The sequence below is a fragment of the Otolemur garnettii genome, unplaced genomic scaffold (assembly GCF_000181295.1).
Source record: "Otolemur garnettii isolate 467f Iridium unplaced genomic scaffold, OtoGar3 scaffold00020, whole genome shotgun sequence".
Lineage (NCBI taxonomy): Eukaryota > Metazoa > Chordata > Mammalia > Primates > Galagidae > Otolemur > Otolemur garnettii.
Genome location: NW_003852415.1, coordinates 11,808,356 through 11,822,275, shown reverse-complemented (window position 1 = coordinate 11,822,275; position 13,920 = coordinate 11,808,356). Strand labels below are relative to the sequence as shown.

At 44.8% G+C, this 13,920-nt stretch overlaps 1 protein-coding gene across 2 annotated transcripts in view; it reads right to left on the bottom strand.

Annotated features, from left to right (window-relative positions):
• The window catches only part of FLRT2 (fibronectin leucine rich transmembrane protein 2), an 89,622-nt gene extending 76,088 nt beyond the window's left edge, over positions 1–13,534 (bottom strand). Inside the window, exon 1 of one of the 2 annotated variants that reach the window (XM_003786959.3) lies at positions 13,151–13,534. The gene's annotated coding sequence lies outside the window, so the exon portion shown is untranslated. Of the gene's footprint in view, positions 1–13,129 lie in introns of both variants that reach the window. The other variant, XM_003786960.3, reaches the window with a different exon arrangement.
• Positions 13,535–13,920: the final 386 nt, after the last annotated feature.

Here is a 13,920-nt window from a genome sequence, read left to right as displayed (position 1 = left end):
CAGCCATCATTGTTGTTTGGCAGGCCCGGGCTGGGGATTTGAACCCGCCACCTTAGGTGTATGTGGCTGGTGCCTTAGCTGCTTGAGCCACAGGCACCAAGCCACATGACAAGTTTCAATGGGCTGCACCCAGAGCGCTGAAGATCCAAGAGGTGGGTGACCACTAAAGGATATGACACAATTTTATTTTTAGGAAACTAACTCTGGGGACATCAAAAACAGTACAATGGCTTAGCACACACTGATGGCAGGGAGAAGACACAGGAGACTGCCTAGTTGGAGGGAGGCCAGCCCTGGTGTCCGGCCCGTCTGAAGATCCTTTCCTCGAAGATCGGGGTTAAACTGAGTGATATCCTATGTGGCGATAAACACACAAAAAGTACACTCTGAAATTCACAAAGGATTAGGGTCTAGAATCCAGCTATCTTTTTAACCAGCTCGTCCAGTTAATTCAGATAGATGAGTCAAGTTTCAAAAAAGGGTGACTCTACAGGCTAACCCATCAGACTTCTTTAAGAGCAGGGATGAGGTCCTGTTTGAAAAAATATATCCCAAATGCCTACCACAAAACAGACCATGGTGCCTGGCACCCAATAAGTACTCAATCTTTGTTAAATCCTCAGTCACAAGCTCGTGACTCCAACAGATATCTGCCTGGTATTCCTTCGGGGCTCAGGGTTTATTTAAATCGAGTTTTAAATTCCATTGCTGTCAGCACTATTGGACTTGTTCTCTACCTATTTGGGGAAAGAAATACTTTTTTAAACCATTTCCCAAGGAATTTTAATCTCTCTTACATTTCCTAAAGTAGCAAAACAAGGTTTTATTGTTTTATATTGGGTTGAACGTTGGCTCAGAAGCTACTTACTAAGATGTTAACAGCTTACAGTATACACTCTAGTGCTTGCTTCTAACTGCTCCAATTTGATTAATTATATGTGTATATATTACATTATATATTATGTGATCTTAACAGGAAAAGCTTGTGTGTTACCCAGCATGGAGGTCTGGGCTCTGGGACGTGCCTAACGTCTTGTTGAATATACGTTTCTTACATCAATAAATTTGTGGGTTTGTAAATGTTTGGGAGAGAAAAAAAAACAACAAACCTCGACTGTTGAGTAAAATGTAGAAATTATACTATGAATATTTGCAGTTATAATGATAAATGAAAAATAACTCCACTATCATATGTTCTGACCAGGACACCTGAGCACTGTATTTGTTTGGCACCATCTATGGTAGTAGCAATGAGAAGTTCCTTTACTTAAATTAACTGAAAATTACCTTCTGAAATAGTATTTCCACACTGAGCTGATACCCGCAAAGCATCACTCTGATTCTACCATCAGTGTGTACCACTATACAAGCAAGGCAGAATCATTCTGTAAAGACAGAATAAGCATTATGGAAGCATCCCAATAATTTACGTGTTCATCTTCCACCATAAAGCATTTTCAGGACTCTGCCAAGAGTCATGTGTGAAATGATTTACGTGAAGCAAGTGCTCGATGGCAGAGACGTTAAAAACCACAACTCACTGTGCTTGGTGTCACGGTCTAGACCCAGGACTCCTCGCCAACGGCAGGCATTGATCATCGGTGGAATTCTATATGGCCAGAAGCTGGGACACATGAGGACAAACTTCTCAATTGCCACAAAGGCTATGCTTTCAATGAACAAAAAACGTCCAAGTTAGGCAGGACCCAGATGACATCACTGTCTGACCCCCAAACTGAGACATGTCCTAATCCTTAGCCTCTCTTCCCTTCCCTGGGCCTTCTCGTATGCCATCATCCTATACTACATACCACCAGCCAGAAGTTCATTTAGCTCCTGTGTGGAATCCTAACTTCTTTTGCTGTGCTTTTCAGGCTTGTTACGTGCACAAATAATACAATTTTATTTTTCAGATCATGTTCAATCAAAAAGGCTTTGGGATTCCAGGGAAATGGCAAAAGTATTGGTAAAAAATAAGGGTAACACAGTGGAATCATTATAGTTTCCGAGACAGAAGGATCTATGGTCAGCATTTATTAAGCACCTACTATGTGCCAGAACAGTTAGACGTTTAACACAGTCATCTCAGGCCTCAGAGAAATAACTAGTGAATACAAAATATTTTCCCCCATTTGCTATCTGAGGAGACAAAGACTAGAAGATGTTTGAAATGTGGCCAAGTTTACAAAATTAACCCGTGGCAAAGTCAGCACTAGAACCCAAGATTATCCCCCTCCAAATGCAGAGCTCTCTTCACTAACCCTGTGCATTCCTGACACACTTAGCCACACATCTCCAATCATGTATCAAACTGCAATGCAATTAGGTTTTGTATCTCCTTCTCTCCTCACCAGCCTGGGTGGCCTCCAGTGGAGGGATCCTGCCTTACCTAACTTGCCTGCATCCAGTCTTACTCCATGCCTCTTACATGGTTAGGGCTAAAAACTGTCTCCTGAATCAATGAATAAGTCACCTTTACCCTCTATTGTATACCTGCAGCCTCTACAAAAATATCTCCTTCACAAGGACCAGGCCACAGACACAAAAATGTATTTTCTGATTGTATTTTGTGCTTTCCTTCACTTATAGTTTCCCTAAGACCTATTTTTTTTGGGGGGGGGGAATCTCTAATTAAACATTGCTTGGGTCATCTCATTGCTTCAAATTAGAAACATGTAGGCTAAATTTGCACCACCTAACCTCAGAGTATAACAGTACTCCTTCTCCAGAGCACCTGAGACTTTGTGCATTACAAAGATACAAATACATACTCACTTCCTCAGCATAAACCTAGAGATGGTTTCTTATTTTATTAGAACTTCTCTGAGTCCTAGCAAACATTTTCTTTCTTCTAATATTATTATTATCTCTTTCTGAACTACCAGAACAAAAGCCACTCAGATTAATTTTGCCAAACTATCAAAGTAATCATTCATGTTAAAATGCAGTACTATACCTGACTATTTACAATGTTCTAACATACTGAACAACTTGGGGTAAAAGCAAATGTCAAAACTCTGACAAACAGCAAATCAGAAACAGTGAAGAACATTGTTAAGATACACTTCATACTTCAAATCACTGACAGAAATATTCTTCTGACTGCGTATCATAATCTAATCATAGATTAGATTTTATAAATACACCCTTCACATACGCATGTGTTGTATGAGGCAGTCAACTAAGCAATGCTAAAACAATTAAGAAATACCCTTTACAAAGGCCTAAATGTAATCAAATTAGCGAAGTGAAATAAACACGCTCACTCTTGAAATATTTAAAGTTAAAAGAACCTCAGATCTGACAAGTGTAAAATTACAGCTGAATAACATATGCAAATAAATTGTAAAGAACTGTCCCACAGGGTTTAATGACATGACACTAACAACATCAAAATCAGGCCAAACTTAGAAATAGACATCACCTTCAAATATACATCATGTCTTTTTATTCATAAATAATGAGTTAAAGAGGTTTTCCAAACTACTAAAAAGGTAAGTCTTTGCACTAGCCTGCCTTATTTGCATACAAAAATAAATAATTGTATATTTTATTAATGATAGTGTTTTAGCAAAAGGTAAGTTGGATGGCTCAAGTATAAACCCAGTGAAAAAGAGAAACAATCTTACTTCAAGTTCCTAGGCCTATTACTTTTTTTTTTCCCCAAAAAATGATCCTCAGTTTTCAATTTCCAAAGGAACGTTTGACCCTTGAATTCAACTCACCCTAACTATCCTTCATCTTTAAAAAGATACTTGCATCCAAATAGAGAAAACACAGAAACAGAGGTAACCCATCATTAAATGAATGGAAAAAACAAGGCAGGGGCCACCAGACAATTTATTGGGTGGGCAGTAGCACCCACAAGAACAAAAACTCCTAATGGACAGGGCACTCTGTCTTGGTTACTACCTTATTTATATAAAACCTAGTCTACCCTAGCACAAGACATTCATGCCGTGATAAATGTTATCAATTTGAATAAGGCCTCTTTATGGGAATATAACACTGTATTGTTATCAAGGTATTTTCACACACATTAATCTTATTTGACCCCTTGACAACTCTGTTGAACTCGGCAGAGAGGAAATTAAGTCTCCCAGAGATTCAGTAATTCGTACAAGGTCATGTGTAGAATGGAGTGTGCCCACCCAAGAATGCAGTTTTCTTTTCTTTCCTCTATTTCTCTCTCCCCACTGCAGTTCAGGTGCCAAATGCCTATGTCATCAAATTATGTTCATTTAGAAAATTTGTGATCTAACATAATGTTAGAGAGAGGGCGAAATGCTATCATTTTAAATTGAAATCTTTGTATGATTGCAACATCTTTTATCATTTAACTTTAAAAACCAACTCTGATCATTTGGGGTGGGTTTGTCTAAAATAAAACGCCTCATCTGTATCGGGAGAATTCTGTATCTACTTGATAAAACATAAAATGTGCAGCCTTAAGTAGCTCTTATTTGTGACTCAGTTTACCCAGTCAGAAGCTAAACAGGTAGGGCTTTCTTGTACCAACTCAGAGAGACAGCTGTGAAGAATAAATGAAATCCTCCTATAACTGAGGGCCAGAAAACACAAGGGCCAGGGGTAATCACAGTGGATACAAATGTGTTTTAAAGTCAGTCTTTAAAAGATCTCCCTGGAACCTCTATGGTCAGTGTTTATCCACACAATTCCACTAACCTCTCACTTCTTCTGCATCTAAAATGTATGATGAATATTACAATTCTTGCATTATTTCCTTCTTCTAAGTATTTCAGTCCAAGTTTGAGAGCAAAGTGAGAGAGCGAAATGATTACAGAGACTGTTTAGATACTGGACTCTGATGAAAGTGACACCCACAGGCAGCTGGGGCTAAGAGTAACACCAGCATGTGAACCTATTTCAGGACTGATACGTGTCTAATGTTCTCCATTCAGCCACATGACCTCTGTTGACTTCAATGGACAGTGTATTTGTGAACCGATTTTAGGAACCACTGTTCTTTTACTCCCTGCTGAAGGTGGTTTCAGTGTTCTGAGGCCTAATAGCATCTGTGAACTTTGAGACCCAGTATTTTTCAGTAGGTTTAAATCCAAAAGCCCTCAGGTTCATAAAGGGTTCAGACGGAAGATTCTTTTTAGCGGTACCTTGAAAGCTCTAATAAAGAGGACTGAAATATAACAATATGACCTGTGAACTGAGGGGAACAGAAGACCTTTTTCCAAGTTGCTTGCACATGCCCTTAAAAGCAACCTGGGAAGAAAGTGGGGTAAAAAATCCTCAGTTCTAATAAGCACCTAAGGGTTAGTAGTGCCAAAGATTTATTCTGTGAATGCTTCAAAAAATGGCTGAGGTCTTTAACTATGAAACTGCCAGAAAAAAGTATGTCCTTATTAAGTATTAGCAGCATAAGTGACCAGTGTTTGAGAATCATGAATGTGGCCTTTTGCCTTTCCAAATTATACAAGAATATTTCCTTTGACCTTCCCTTATTACAGATCTGTAACAACGACACTGCTTTGTTCAGGCGACTCAGGACACACGGAGCTGCCTGCTTTTGCAGAAACACATCCCACATTAAATTAAGTTAGAGGTGGTATTTGAAAAATAAATAAATAATGGAGTTCCAATTCACTGCAAATAGTACAGGAGGCCAGTAAGTGGGAAGCCTGCAAGAGAAGGACTTCTTTTAGAAAGATGTTTTACAGGACTTTTTCTGCATCATTAACTCTTCTGGAATCCTGAACATAACATGATGAATTTGCCTAAAAAAGTAGCTACTGTTTAATTTTGAATCACTTCAAAGAGCTACAGTAGAAGGAATCAAAGAAAACCAAAAAGACCAGTAGATGCAAAATTCGCCAAGGGGGGAAAAAAAAACATGAAGGTTCTAACAGATTTTGAACATGTACTCAAAATACCACTGATTATTTTGCTAATACAGTGTTTTACTGTTCCGTGCAACTGAAATAAGTCTCTGTATTCATCAGAATACAGGATATTTTTATTGCAATATTTGTGTCATAGCCCTTAAAAAAGGAACAAGTTTAAAATCTTGAAAAGAATCTCTGTCTTAAAATGGTTCTCTGTGTGTGTGTGTGTGTGTGTGTGTGTATTCTTATAATCAGATACTTAATTGAAAGGAGTGTATTACTGAAAAGAGTAAGAAAAAAATACTTCTAATCGCAACATGTAGTTTTAGAAGAAAAACACAATTGCACAAATGCAAAGACATTTGGAGGCTAGAAAAGGCAAGAAAGTCGCCTGAAGTATTATAATGGTTGTTTAACTTTAATAATAATAATACCTAGTCTTAAAAAGTCTTTTGCGTAAAACTTGCCCCAGGGAAAAGAAAGAAAACCTCCTAAAAATTCCATCTCCCCAAATACCACTACATCAAAAACCATCTGGAAAACGTCAGATAATGGTAACTGCTCACCAAAGAAATTCAGTAAACTTTGTCTTCAATTAGCATTCAGAATGAACAACCAAAATTGATATTTCTATTAGAAAACCTTCAGAAGACAAACCTGGATTAGGAATCAAATTTTAAAAGTCTCCTTAAAAGGACCATCTGTTTATAAACACTCTTCTCACACTCTTTGATCTGTGCCATAAGTTCACAGTCCAAGCACAGCTGAATTTAAAGACATACACACAGCTACCATGAAGTCTAGTTACCACATATATATTCTGAGCTTGTCTCAAGTTTCCCTTGTTATGTAAGCACTTAGGAGCAATAAAATTTCACTTACATTCAGCAGCATTGTGGGTTCTAAAACAATACACTACCTGACGGTACAGTCCTTTCATTGGCAGTGGATAGTTCCAGTGTTTTATTTATTTTGATCATATTATCAAGGCTATATGGAACACCCATTCAGTAGCTTCTCGACTGGCCCATAATATTTTTATTACTGTTATTAAATATCATTATCCACGCTGAACTCTGTACCAGAAAAATCAAATTAGAAAAATTGAAATATCCAGAAAGAACGAAAGAGGTGGTGGGGTCCCCACCCCCACATAATCTACAGAGTCTAAGGAGAAGAAAAACAATGAGTATTCACTTCTCACAGATAGAGGTCACTAATGGACTGAATTTGAATCACTGTGGCAGAAACCACAAAGTTATTAAAGTAATCTAGTGAAAATGAACTTGAATTGAAATTAAAATAAAGATATCAAAACATGATTATCTTCCACCCTGAACAGAAATATTATATCACCTTGACCTTTTCTGAATCTTCTGAACAGAGGGCAAAACCAAAAGGCCCCCAGCACCCTTGCTGCTTTGTGTTATTCTTTTTAACTTGAGACCCCCCGCAGACACGGGGCTGATCACAGAAGCAGCAATTCTTTCACGTAAAGTCCAAAGCTGAAGAGTCAAATTAGATCAGATGGTCACGTTGGGTCTCTGCAGGACAAGGCTCCTGGACTTGTACATACTTGAGCCTTTCTTGAAACCACAGCTTTAAACTGGGAAAATGTAAGGTTGCTTTAAGGAGATATGCCTAAATCCTAAATCAAACTCTCCAGCAGGCCAGAATATAAATGTAACAGGCATCAGAGAAGGTTCAAATTAGATCCAGCCGGTCAAAGTCAAACTGGGATATGATCACATCATCTAAAACCAAGCATACAGGAAAAGCCTGAGTGCCTTGGGGACCCCAGGGTAGCCCAGCATGGTATCATTTGGAAATCTACTTTCTTCTGTTAAAAGCATCCCCTAGAATTTTTAGAATCGCAATGAAACTACTGAAGTGTTAAGACAGGGGCATTAAAAAAAAAAAAAAAAAACAGCATTCCTTCTACGCTAGGTATGTAATAGGTTCTGCTACAGTACAGCTAGCCCAATTCTTTTTACAATTCCTTGTACCTACTGGCAGAGACATGGACTAATGTTTGAAATTTCATCTTCCAACCTTCTCCAGTCACAGGTACTTGCAACTCAACATGACAGTATGGTGTTGCACTGTCATCTCCGATTATTAAAAATTCTTAAATGGTTTAATCCTATCCTGTTTCTGGCTTTCGAGGAGGGAAGGAAAAGAAGTTCTATTTTCACAAGCAATAATACTGGGGGGAAAGAAGGAACTTTTCATGGTATGTATATTATCTAGATTGCTTCTCTTCTAATATGGTGGTCTATCCCATCACACAGATCAGGCCCATGTTGCTCAGTGATTAAAATGTAATAATAATCCAGTTCTAATGTTTCAAGTACTGACCTAAAATTTTAAATTTCACATGGCAACCACCAAATATATCCCTGGATAAATGCAACCTGCATTCCATTTACCTCAAAATGTTTTGGGGGATCCTTTAATTGGAGATTTAATAAGGTCATGCCAGTTAAGTCTACAGACAGTATCGGTGTGACATGGAAGCTAGCCTTCATTTGGCTGGGAGAAGTTAGACATAATAAATTTTTTGCAATAAGCCTGTGAGCGAGTGGACATGCTCCAAAGCGCCCTGAAACCCTGCGTGATTAAAGAAAGAGCCTCCCAGCTGAGTAGGAAGCAATAGCTCCCATTTAGAAGAGGCTTTGCATAGCAAATGCAGCATGTAAAGAAATCTAATCAGCACCTTGCACTCCAGCGTGAGCATTTACACGGATTTGTGCCTTGCACTTGATTAGCTTACTGTAAGCTTTACAAGAAATTCTCTTCACTAAAATTAATCAAAAGCTCTTGGAGGCTGATTTCCATTCACAAGAGAAGGCAGGATGAGTTTCCAGGTGAATAAATAATGATCATGATAAAGATAGCAGCAAACACTAAGCTGCTTAGAAACTCAAAACTCAGTTGGGGGAAAGGGGGCGTCAGGGAGTTGGGGCTGCAATCTTTCTGCTCTAGGAGGAAGCTGCAACTATTTTCTTACCCTAAGTAAGGCTGCTGTTCGGGAAACGTGATAGTAGTCTTCTCTCGGCTACCTCCGCCTCAGTGCACACGCGGCCACACACTTCCCAGGCACCACGGTGCATCAGAACAACGATAAAAATTCGGCCTCTGCAACACCACCCAACGCGCGCGCGCGCGCACACACACACGCACACGGACAATCATGGAAAATGCACACCACCCGGAGCGAACATGTCGCCCCTCGCCCCTCCATGAAAATGTGACTTCTAAAGTTCCTATTTTATGACGCCGGGAAGTGAATGGGTTGGGGATGGGGGTGGGGACTCTATGGCTATCAGAAAGGAGGATAGTTTCTCCCTTTCTCTGGCAATTCTCAGCCCCCCTCCCTTAATTTCCTTTCCTGGGCCCGATAAACGAAGCGGGCGAACAGACATTAAGCGTAAATCATTTTTTAAAATAAGCTAGGTAAGGGTGACCGAGCGAGAAGGTGGGGGTGAGCGAAATACACGAATCATTTCCCTGGACTGAAGAATACTAAAAGCCCCTGAACTCACATTCCAAATTTCCAAAGAGCTACAAGACCAGGCACCAGCTGGGGCTAAGGGTTCTCAATCACTCCCAGTGGATTCGCCTCCCTGCACAGCTGCCCCGCTAACGTGACTACAGATCTGCCAGCTCTAGGTACCCATTCCCGGGTTCTTGAACTTCGCCTCGCTCTTACTTTCCTCGAGACCACGAGAGCGCCTGGAACAGCTCAGGGAGGGAGCAGGAGCCGGGCGTAAGGAGAGGAGGAAGAGGGTTGGGGACGCGTTACCTGCGAAGCTTCTCGAGGTCGCCTTACAGCCCGGGTAGTAATCTCTCTCAGCGCCGCGCCCTCCCCTAGATCCAAAGTTTTGCTCGGTCCTCCGGGTGGCGGCGGTGGCGACGGCGGCGGCTGCTGGAGCCGAGCCCTGTCGCCCGCAGCGTCGGGGCTCCGAGGTGCGGAGGCCGGAGCCTCAGAGAGGTGCGCGCCTCCCCGCAGCCCGCTGACGCCCGGGGGCCCCGGTCTCCTCGCTCGCTCTCGCCTACTTCCCCCACGGAACCGCGGCATCCTTTTCCCCAGTCCTCCGCCACCTCCGCCTCCAGGGCTCGGGCATACCACTTTCTCTCGGCTCTGGCCGCCGCGGCCCCCGCCTCCTCTCCGCCTCTCCGCTCAGCCAAGCTAACAAACCCCTAAAGAAGTGGGGCGAGCGGGGACTGTGGCGGAAAGCCGCCCCGCGGCTCCGGGGCTCCTTGGCGAGGAAGGATCCCGGGGGTCGGCGGCAGAGCAAGGATGGCGCTGCTCCGATGCGTGTGTGCTGACTGCGCCGACCCGGCGTGGGGCGCTGCGCGGGGGCGGGCGCGGGGCTAGCTCCAAGTGCTGCGGCCGCCGGGTGCGGGTCTGGAGGCTGCTCCGGACACAATGCTGCCTCAATCCGAGGCGGCCAGACTAATGTAGGCGCCGCAGCCCCCACCCCCACCCCTCCTGACACCCTCGGGAGATGTTTACAGTAATGAATTCGCGGGATCGCCTCCGCAGCTCCCGCGCTCCTCCTCTCCCTCGGTCCCTCGCGCACTGGCGCGCTCTCCTCCCGGAGCCCTCTTTCTCTCCCTCCCTCCTAGAGTCCCTCCCACTTTTCTGGTTTAAAGAATGCACGGGAGGCGCGGCTGCAACCCAAAGCTTTCCAAGAGGCAAAGTCAGACTGGGCGTTTAACCCTATCCTCTCTGAGGAGCGTTGCAGAGCTCCGGGGCTGACACCATGAATGCCATCCTGACCCAGTGCGCCTTCCATCTCTCCACCCTGCTCAGGCCCTCCCTTATCTTCATCTTTTAGGGATAATGCCACCAACTGAACCTAGAAAGGCGATTTCCCCATACCTCCCTAATGTACTTTCAGATAGGGGAGGAGGAATCTATTACCTAGACGTTGAGAAATGATCGAAACGTGAGAGTGAAGAGTAACATTATGAGAAGCTTCTCAACCAAAATGACGTTATTTCAAATGCAGGCAACCTTGGTGATGTGCCGCCCCACACTCCACTCCATCACAGATCCCTCCCCTCATCCTGGACTTCTTAAATAACTTTAATTGAGGAAATCTAAAGTTGAATATGATTGTTTTAAACATCCCTATCTTCTCCCTTCACCCCGTCTGCTGCTAAAAAAGAGCCTTGTTTAATTTCCTCATCAATTACAGTGGACAAGCAGAGATTCAGCCTCAAAGATTTGAAAAACAGGGTTGACAGCTAAAGAAGCCTTATTTGTATACAGGCAACGTTTGTTTCTGCTTCGCAATGTCTTTGCAAAGGTTAAAGAGTAACGTGTAAGAAAACCAGGTGCTCCTCTCTTTCTGGGAGTTGGAGGAATATTCAGGTTTTCTCGTCTCTTTTCACTGCTGCTCCTCCTGCCTCCGTAAGTTGCTGTCATGTTTTAACAAGTCCAGAGACAGGCTGAATCTGAACAGAAGAGGGAGAACGAGCCCGCGCCAACGAGCCCGCGCCAAGCGCTGGGCTACTCTGAGACACGCAGCTGCCGGGACCACGCGAGCTGCAACCAGCGAGTTGAAAACTTGCCCAAGACTAACTCCCTACGGATCCCCTCAGTTCTTGGGGCTGAAGAATTGGGCTGGAGCGGTACGGAGACCCGCTGGGGATGATTTCCGGATGCACCCCAGGAGCGACCGCACTCCGATCCTCAGTCAAAACCTGAGTCACTTGGCCTCGCTTCCTCAATTGTTTTTATTTCCTTTGCATCTCTGTGTGTCTACAGCCTACTTGTATTTGAGCGTCGCTCAAATGAATGTTAAGACCACTTGGAGAAACGCCCGGTTTCCCTCTCAACCCACGCACGCCCTCCCAGACACACGCCCTCGCGGGGATGCACGCTGGCACTCAGTCTCTCTCTCTCTCTCTCTCTCTCTCTCTCACACACACACACACACACACACACGCACGCACACACACGCAGACACGAGTAGCTGTTAGCGCACGCTGGTCACTGTCCTTACCACATTATGTAAAGGTAGCTAGGAAAACACGTTGACTTAGATACACATGGCCTATCTTCTCTCCAAACACAGTGTGGAGAGAAGTGGATATACTAATCTATATCCCAGGGAACAGAGAGCGCAGCTGGGGGCGCTAATCGGAGGGAACTGTGAGTGCCATCTTGCTGGGAGGTTCCGCAGCAAAGCTCCAACGACTACAGTAGCGCTGGCCTTAGCCTGGACCTGCAACTGCAGCAGGCCAGAGCCCGCTAAACTCCAGGAATTTCTCATGGGGTCAAGTCTGGGTCCAGCCTGCCTCAGTCACTGTCCCTTAAGGTTTCTCCTCCCTGATTAGAGTTCGGACAGCAACTCTGCAACCTTGATCTTGGGCTTGATTACCAATGAGTTACCGCGCCCGCACTAGAAGCTCCGGGGCGAGCCCCATTCTGGTCAGCTTGGCGGAGGGATCTTCCCTGGAGTTCTAGAGGCCTTGCAAAAACCTGGTGGTATCTGGCAAAGCCCTGTTCCAGTCACCCTCATGGTCTCCTTGTCCCTGCATTCAGCGCGTAGGGGAGAGTTATCCGACCCTCAGTTGCGTCCCACACACGCAGCTCAGGGAACGCAATACAAGTTCATCCTCCTAGACTCCCAGCGCCTTCGCCACCCCCGCAGGGGCTCCAGGAAGGCGCGATGGCCCTAGATCAGTGCCCACCAGCTCCAGGAAGACTAACAAGCCTAGAAATAGACATGGTTTTGAAAATAAGCACCCCCCTACCCAAGGAGAACGAGTTATTATCCACCTCATCTGTTTAGCTGCTAATCGATCCCGGACTGCGGCTTGAGAAGGCGCTGGTGCCTTTAGATACAACCTTAATAATAACCCCAGTGACATTAACAGCAGATGAGGAGGGGGTGTTACTCGTGGAAGTTGAGATTCATTCTAGGGAAGTGAGAAACTGGACTCTGGCAAAGTTAGGGGTGCTGAAGCCCCGGATTTAAGATTACGCTTGTAGTTGGCAAGCAAATTTGCGTTTTAACCCAGAGCTCAGTCACGAAACTCCCAAAGGAGATAGATTTGATTTGACCTGCAGATAGACATCTCTAAAGTCAAGGAAAAGCTAAGCTGCCTATTTTCTCTCTAGGTGAAAGACAAAGCCTAGAAAGACCCCACCCTGATGACCATCCCATGCTGGTTCAAAAAAAGAAAAAAATCTTCCCCTAAAGGCAGCGTGGTGCCCGCGCAGCTGTAGCTCCGGCGGTTACTGGAAACTTCGCCCGGCACAGCAGCCCCTTTACCTGGCCGCCGTGTCTTCTCGGCAATGGCTCATCCGAATCCGACAGGGTCGGGGAGGTGGAAAGGGAAGAAGCTGGCTCGGCAGGAACGGGGTTCCCGGGGCATGGTATTGTTTTAGGGGTCGCCGTCGAGGTCCTTCCTGCCCATCGTTGAGAACTGCCACCTGGTCCTGGGGCTCGGTGAACACAGTGGCGGGCGTGGAGGTGCCGTCTCGCCACTGCTGGACACCTGGGGGTGAGGACCAGAGACACTTCAGGGGGAGCGGCGCGGCGCCTTGGCGCGGAGATTGCGAGCACTGGTGTTATCTCCAAGCACTGGTTCCTCGGCGGTGACAATGGATGATACCAAACTCGCAAGTGACGGCGACAGATTTGGAACGTACAACTAACTACAAGGTACCCAGCTTGAGAGAGTATGCAGCTTTTCCCCTCCCCCTCCTCTCCCTCCTACTAGGGAGGGAACAAAGTTAACCCTGTGTACGCCCTACCCTCCCCGAGAAGCTGGAATCCGCTGGGAAACCGCAGGCTGCGGCTGCCGAGACGAGAGCTTTGTTCACGTGAGTTTCCAGTGGGTGTGCTGCTGTCTAGGGGCGCTCGCGTGGCAAGACGCCAGTGGCGGGCTTCCAGAGTCAGACTCGGGGATGGGAAGGAGCCCTAGCGATTCATCCGGACCAGACGCAGCCCTCGGAATCTATTTTTTGCCTTCAGTTGCCGGATTTATTGAAGTTGCCAGTGAAGTTGGTTTTTTATTCCTTTCCTCCTCGCCCCTCCGC